Source organism: Indicator indicator, chromosome 16 (assembly GCF_027791375.1).
Source record: "Indicator indicator isolate 239-I01 chromosome 16, UM_Iind_1.1, whole genome shotgun sequence".
NCBI lineage: Eukaryota > Metazoa > Chordata > Aves > Piciformes > Indicatoridae > Indicator > Indicator indicator.
Genome location: NC_072025.1, coordinates 24,314,711 through 24,322,378, shown reverse-complemented (window position 1 = coordinate 24,322,378; position 7,668 = coordinate 24,314,711).

Here is a 7,668-nt window from a genome sequence, read left to right as displayed (position 1 = left end):
GCTGTAACTGGTGACAGGAAAGAGCTAGGCCAGAACTGCAAGCTCCATTTAGTCTCTCTCCTCAAAATACACTAATTGGCAAAAGAAATTTGGTGCTAGGATGTTCCCTTGATGTGTTAGCCCCCATGCTTTTCTTTGTCTCTGTGCGGCTTGTAAAGCAGCTTTTTTCCACCTGCTTAGACATGGCTGTAACTGGTGACAGGAAAGAGCTAGGCCAGAATTGCAAGCTCCATTTAGTCTCTCTCCTCAAAATACACTAACTGGCAAAAGAAATTTGGTGATAGGATGTTCCCTTGATGTGTTAGCCCCCATGCTTTTCTTTGTCTCTGTGCGGCTTGTAAAGCAGCTTTTTTCCACCTGCTTAGACATGGCTGTAACTGGTGACAGGAAAGAGCTAGGCCAGAATTGCAAGCTCCATTTAGTCTCTCTCCTCAAAATACACTAACTGGCAAAAGAAATTTGGTGCTAGGATGTTCCCTTGATGTGTTAGCCCCCATGCTTTTCTTTGTCTCTGTGCGGCTTGTAAAGCAGCTTTTTTCCACCTGCTTAGACATGGCTGTAACTGGTGACAGGAAAGAGCTAGGCCAGAATTGCAAGCTCCATTTAGTCTCTCTCCTCAAAATACACTAATTGGCAAAAGAAATTTGGTGCTAGGATGTTCCCTTGATGTGTTAGCCCCCATGCTTTTCTTTGTCTCTGTGCGGCTTGTAAAGCAGCTTTTTTCCACCTGCTTAGACATGGCTGTAACTGGTGACAGGAAAGAGCTAGGCCAGAATTGCAAGCTCCATTTAGTCTCTCTCCTCAAAATACACTAATTGGCAAAAGAAATTTGGTGCTAGGATGTTCCCTTGATGTGTTAGCCCCCATGCTTTTCTTTGTCTCTGTGCGGCTTGTAAAGCAGCTTTTTTCCACCTGCTTAGACATGGCTGTAACTGGTGACAGGAAAGAGCTAGGCCAGAATTGCAAGCTCCATTTAGTCTCTCTCCTCAAAATACACTAACTGGCAAAAGAAATTTGGTGCTAGGATGTTCCCTTGATGTGTTAGCCCCCATGCTTTTCTTTGTCTCTGTGCGGCTTGTAAAGCAGCTTTTTTCCACCTGCTTAGACATGGCTGTAACTGGTGACAGGAAAGAGCTAGGCCAGAATTGCAAGCTCCATTTAGTCTCTCTCCTCAAAATACACTAATTGGCAAAAGAAATTTGGTGCTAGGATGTTCCCTTGATGTGTTAGCCCCCATGCTTTTCTTTGTCTCTGTGCGCCTTAAAAAGCAGCTTTTTACCACCTGCTTAGACATGGCTGTAACTGGTGACAGGAAAGAGCTAGGCCAGAATTGCAAGCTCCATTTAGTCTCTCTCCTCAAAATACACTAACTGGCAAAAGAAATTTGGTGCTAGGATGTTCCCTTGATGTGTTAGCCCCCATGCTTTTCTTTGTCTCTGTGCGGCTTGTAAAGCAGCTTTTTTCCACCTGCTTAGACATGGCTGTAACTGGTGACAGGAAAGAGCTAGGCCAGAATTGCAAGCTCCATTTAGTCTCTCTCCTCAAAATACACTAACTGGCAATAGAAATTTGGTGCTTGGATGTTCCATTGATGTGTTAGCCCCCATGCTTTTCTTTGTCTCTGTGCGGCTTGTAAAGCAGCTTTTTTCCACCTGCTTAGACATGGCTGTAACTGGTGACAGGAAAGAGCTAGGCCAGAATTGCAAGCTCCATTTAGTCTCTCTCCTCAAAATACACTAACTGGCAAAAGAAATTTGGTGCTAGGATGTTCCCTTGATGTGTTAGCCCCCATGCTTTTCTTTGTCTCTGTGCGGCTTGTAAAGCAGCTTTTTTCCACCTGCTTAGACATGGCTGTAACTGGTGACAGGAAAGAGCTAGGCCAGAATTGCAAGCTCCATTTAGTCTCTCTCCTCAAAATACACTAATTGGCAAAAGAAATTTGGTGCTAGGATGTTCCCTTGATGTGTTAGCCCCCATGCTTTTCTTTGTCTCTGTGCGGCTTGTAAAGCAGCTTTTTTCCACCTGCTTAGACATGGCTGTAACTGGTGACAGGAAAGAGCTAGGCCAGAATTGCAAGCTCCATTTAGTCTCTCTCCTCAAAATACACTAATTGGCAAAAGAAATTTGGTGCTAGGATGTTCCCTTGATGTGTTAGCCCCCATGCTTTTCTTTGTCTCTGTGCGGCTTGTAAAGCAGCTTTTTTCCACCTGCTTAGACATGGCTGTAACTGGTGACAGGAAAGAGCTAGGCCAGAATTGCAAGCTCCATTTAGTCTCTCTCCTCAAAATACACTAATTGGCAAAAGAAATTTGGTGCTAGGATGTTCCCTTGATGTGTTAGCCCCCATGCTTTTCTTTGTCTCTGTGCGGCTTGTAAAGCAGCTTTTTTCCACCTGCTTAGACATGGCTGTAACTGGTGACAGGAAAGAGCTAGGCCAGAATTGCAAGCTCCATTTAGTCTCTCTCCTCAAAATACACTAATTGGCAAAAGAAATTTGGTGCTAGGATGTTCCCTTGATGTGTTAGCCCCCATGCTTTTCTTTGTCTCTGTGCGGCTTGTAAAGCAGCTTTTTTCCACCTGCTTAGACATGGCTGTAACTGGTGACAGGAAAGAGCTAGGCCAGAATTGCAAGCTCCATTTAGTCTCTCTCCTCAAAATACACTAATTGGCAAAAGACATTTGGTGCTAGGATGTTCCCTTGATGTGTTAGCCCCCATGCTTTTCTTTGTCTCTGTGCGGCTTGTAAAGCAGCTTTTTTCCACCTGCTTAGACATGGCTGTAACTGGTGACAGGAAAGAGCTAGGCCAGAATTGCAAGCTCCATTTAGTCTCTCTCCTCAAAATACACTAATTGGCAAAAGAAATTTGGTGCTAGGATGTTCCCTTGATGTGTTAGCCCCCATGCTTTTCTTTGTCTCTGTGCGGCTTGTAAAGCAGCTTTTTTCCACCTGCTTAGACATGGCTGTAACTGGTGACAGGAAAGAGCTAGGCCAGAATTGCAAGCTCCATTTAGTCTCTCTCCTCAAAATACACTAACTGGCAAAAGAAATTTGGTGCTAGGATGTTCCCTTGATGTGTTAGCCCCATGCTTTTCTTTGTCTCTGTGCGGCTTGTAAAGCAGCTTTTTTCCACCTGCTTAGACATGGCTGTAACTGGTGACAGGAAAGAGCTAGGCCAGAATTGCAAGCTCCATTTAGTCTCTCTCCTCAAAATACACTAACTGGCAAAAGAAATTTGGTGCTAGGATGTTCCCTTGATGTGTTAGCCCCCATGCTTTTCTTTGTCTCTGTGCGGCTTGTAAAGCAGCTTTTTTCCACCTGCTTAGACATGGCTGTAACTGGTGACAGGAAAGAGCTAGGCCAGAATTGCAAGCTCCATTTAGTCTCTCTCCTCAAAATACACTAACTGGCAAAAGAAATTTGGTGCTAGGATGTTCCCTTGATGTGTTAGCCCCCATGCTTTTCTTTGTCTCTGTGCGGCTTGTAAAGCAGCTTTTTTCCACCTGCTTAGACATGGCTGTAACTGGTGACAGGAAAGAGCTAGGCCAGAATTGCAAGCTCCATTTAGTCTCTCTCCACAAAATACACTAACTGGCAAAAGAAATTTGGTGCTAGGATGTTCCCTTGATGTGTTAGCCCCCATGCTTTTCTTTGTCTCTGTGCGGCTTAAAAAGCAGCTTTTTTCCACCTGCTTAGACATGGCTGTAAGTTGTTACAGGAAAGAGCTAGGCCAGAATTGCAAGCTCCATTTAGTCTCTCTCCTCAAAATACACTAATTGGCAAAAGAAATTTGGTGCTAGGATGTTCCCTTGATGTGTTAGCCCCCATGCTTTTCTTTGTCTCTGTGCGGCTTGTAAAGCAGCTTTTTTCCACCTGCTTAGACATGGCTGTAACTGGTGACAGGAAAGAGCTAGGCCAGAATTGCAAGCTCCATTTAGTCTCTCTCCTCAAAATACACTAACTGGCAAAAGAAATTTGGTGCTAGGATGTTCCCTTGATGTGTTAGCCCCCATGCTTTTCTTTGTCTCTGTGCGGCTTGTAAAGCAGCTTTTTTCCACCTGCTTAGACATGGCTGTAACTGGTGACAGGAAAGAGCTAGGCCAGAATTGCAAGCTCCATTTAGTCTCTCTCCTCAAAATACACTAAATGGCAAAAGAAATTTGGTGCTAGGATGTTCCCTTGATGTGTTAGCCCCCATGCTTTTCTTTGTCTCTGTGCGGCTTGTAAAGCAACTTTTTTCCACCTGCTTAGACATGGCTGTAACTGGTGACAGGAAAGAGCTAGGCCAGAATTGCAAGCTCCATTTAGTCTCTCTCCTCAAAATACACTAATGGCAAAAGAAATTTGGTGCTAGGATGTTCCCTTGATGTGTTAGCCCCCATGCTTTTCTTTGTCTCTGTGCGGCTTGTAAAGCAGCTTTTTTCCACCTGCTTAGACATGGCTGTAACTGGTGACAGGAAAGAGCTAGGCCAGAATTGCAAGCTCCATTTAGTCTCTCTCCTCAAAATACACTAAATGGCAATAGAAATTTGGTGCTAGGATGTTCCCTTGATGTGTTAGCTCCCATGCTTTTCTTTGTCTCTGTGCGGCTTGTAATTCAGCTTTTTTCCACCTGCTTAGACATGGCTGTAACTGGTGACAGGAAAGAGCTAGGCCAGAATTGCAAGCTCCATTTAGTCTCTCTCCTCAAAATACACTAACTGGCAAAAGAAATTTGGTGCTAGGATGTTCCCTTGATGTGTTAGCCCCCATGCTTTTCTTTGTCTCTGTGCGGCTTGTAAAGCAGCTTTTTTCCACCTGCTTAGACATGGCTGTAACTGGTGACAGGAAAGAGCTAGGCCAGAATTGCAAGCTCCATTTAGTCTCTCTCCTCAAAATACACTAAATGGCAAAAGAAATTTGGTGCTAGGATGTTCCCTTGATGTGTTAGCCCCCATGCTTTTCTTTGTCTCTGTGCGGCTTGTAAAGCAGCTTTTTTCCACCTGCTTAGACATGGCTGTAACTGGTGACAGGAAAGAGCTAGGCCAGAATTGCAAGCTCCATTTAGTCTCTCTCCTCAAAATACACTAATTGGCAAAAGAAATTTGGTGCTAGGATGTTCCCTTGATGTGTTAGCCCCCATGCTTTTCTTTGTCTCTGTGCGGCTTGTAAAGCAGCTTTTTTCCACCTGCTTAGACATGGCTGTAACTGGTGACAGGAAAGAGCTAGGCCAGAATTGCAAGCTCCATTTAGTCTCTCTCCTCAAAATACACTAATTGGCAAAAGAAATTTGGTGCTAGGATGTTCCCTTGATGTGTTAGCCCCCATGCTTTTCTTTGTCTCTGTGCGGCTTGTAAAGCAGCTTTTTTCCACCTGCTTAGACATGGCTGTAACTGGTGACAGGAAAGAGCTAGGCCAGAATTGCAAGCTCCATTTAGTCTCTCTCCTCAAAATACACTAATTGGCAAAAGAAATTTGGTGCTAGGATGTTCCCTTGATGTGTTAGCCCCCATGCTTTTCTTTGTCTCTGTGCGGCTTGTAAAGCAGCTTTTTTCCACCTGCTTAGACATGGCTGTAACTGGTGACAGGAAAGAGCTAGGCCAGAATTGCAAGCTCCATTTAGTCTCTCTCCTCAAAATACACTAACTGGCAAAAGAAATTTGGTGCTAGGATGTTCCCTTGATGTGTTAGCTCCCATGCTTTTCTTTGTCTCTGTGCGGCTTGTAAAGCAGCTTTTTTCCACCTGCTTAGACATGGCTGTAACTGGTGACAGGAAAGAGCTAGGCCAGAAAAGCAAGCTCGATTTAGTCTCTCTCCTCAAAATACACTAATTGGCAAAAGAAATTTGGTGCTAGGATGTTCCCTTGATGTGTTAGCCCCCATGCTTTTCTTTGTCTCTGTGCGGCTTGTAAAGCAGCTTTTTTCCACCTGCTTAGACATGGCTGTAACTGGTGACAGGAAAGAGCTAGGCCAGAATTGCAAGCTCCATTTAGTCTCTCTCCTCAAAATACACTAATTGGCAAAAGAAATTTGGTGCTAGGATGTTCCCTTGATGTGTTAGCCCCCATGCTTTTCTTTGTCTCTGTGCGGCTTGTAAAGCAGCTTTTTTCCACCTGCTTAGACATGGCTGTAACTGGTGACAGGAAAGAGCTAGGCCAGAATTGCAAGCTCCATTTAGTCTCTCTCCTCAAAATACACTAATTGGCAAAAGAAATTTGGTGCTAGGATGTTCCCTTGATGTGTTAGCCCCCATGCTTTTCTTTGTCTCTGTGCGGCTTGTAAAGCAGCTTTTTTCCACCTGCTTAGACATGGCTGTAACTGGTGACAGGAAAGAGCTAGGCCAGAATTGCAAGCTCCATTTAGTCTCTCTCCTCAAAATACACTAATTGGCAAAAGAAATTTGGTGCTAGGATGTTCCCTTGATGTGTTAGCCCCCATGCTTTTCTTTGTCTCTGTGCGGCTTGTAAAGCAGCTTTTTTCCACCTGCTTAGACATGGCTGTAACTGGTGACAGGAAAGAGCTAGGCCAGAATTGCAAGCTCCATTTAGTCTCTCTCCTCAAAATACACTAATTGGCAAAAGAAATTTGGTGCTAGGATGTTCCCTTGATGTGTTAGCCCCCATGCTTTTCTTTGTCTCTGTGCGGCTTGTAAAGCAGCTTTTTTCCACCTGCTTAGACATGGCTGTAACTGGTGACAGGAAAGAGCTAGGCCAGAATTGCAAGCTCCATTTAGTCTCTCTCCTCAAAATACACTAATGGCAAAAGAAAATTGGTGCTAGGATGTTCCCTTGATGTGTTAGCCCCCATGCTTTTCTTTGTCTCTGTGCGGCTTGTAAAGCAGCTTTTTTCCACCTGCTTAGACATGGCTGTAACTGGTGACAGGAAAGAGCTAGGCCAGAATTGCAAGCTCCATTTAGTCTCTCTCCTCAAAATACACTAAATGGCAAAAGAAATTTGGTGCTAGGATGTTCCCTTGATGTGTTAGCCCCCATGCTTTTCTTTGTCTCTGTGCGGCTTGTAAAGCAGCTTTTTTCCACCTGCTTAGACATGGCTGTAACTGGTGACAGGAAAGAGCTAGGCCAGAATTGCAAGCTCCATTTAGTCTCTCTCCTCACACTACACTAATTGGCAAAAGAAATTTGGTGCTAGGATGTTCCCTTGATGTGTTAGCCCCCATGCTTTTCTTTGTCTCTGTGCGGCTTGTAAAGCAGCTTTTTTCCACCTGCTTAGACATGGCTGTAACTGGTGACAGGAAAGAGCTAGGCCAGAATTGCAAGCTCCATTTAGTCTCTCTCCTCAAAATACACTAACTGGCAAAAGAAATTTGGTGCTAGGAGGTTCCCTTGATGTGTTAGCCCCCATGCTTTTCTTTGTCTCTGTGCGGCTTGTAAAGCAGCTTTTTTCCACCTGCTTAGACATGGCTGTAACTGGTGACAGGAAAGAGCTAGGCCAGAATTGCAAGCTCCATTTAGTCTCTCTCCTCAAAATACACTAAATGGCAAAAGAAATTTGGTGCTAGGATGTTCCCTTGATGTGTTAGCCCCCATGCTTTTCTTTGTCTCTGTGCGGCTTGTAAAGCAGCTTTTTTCCACCTGCTTAGACATGGCTGTAACTGGTGACAGGAAAGAGCTAGGCCAGAATTGCAAGCTCCATTTAGTCTCTCTCCTCAAAATACACTAATGGCAAAAGAA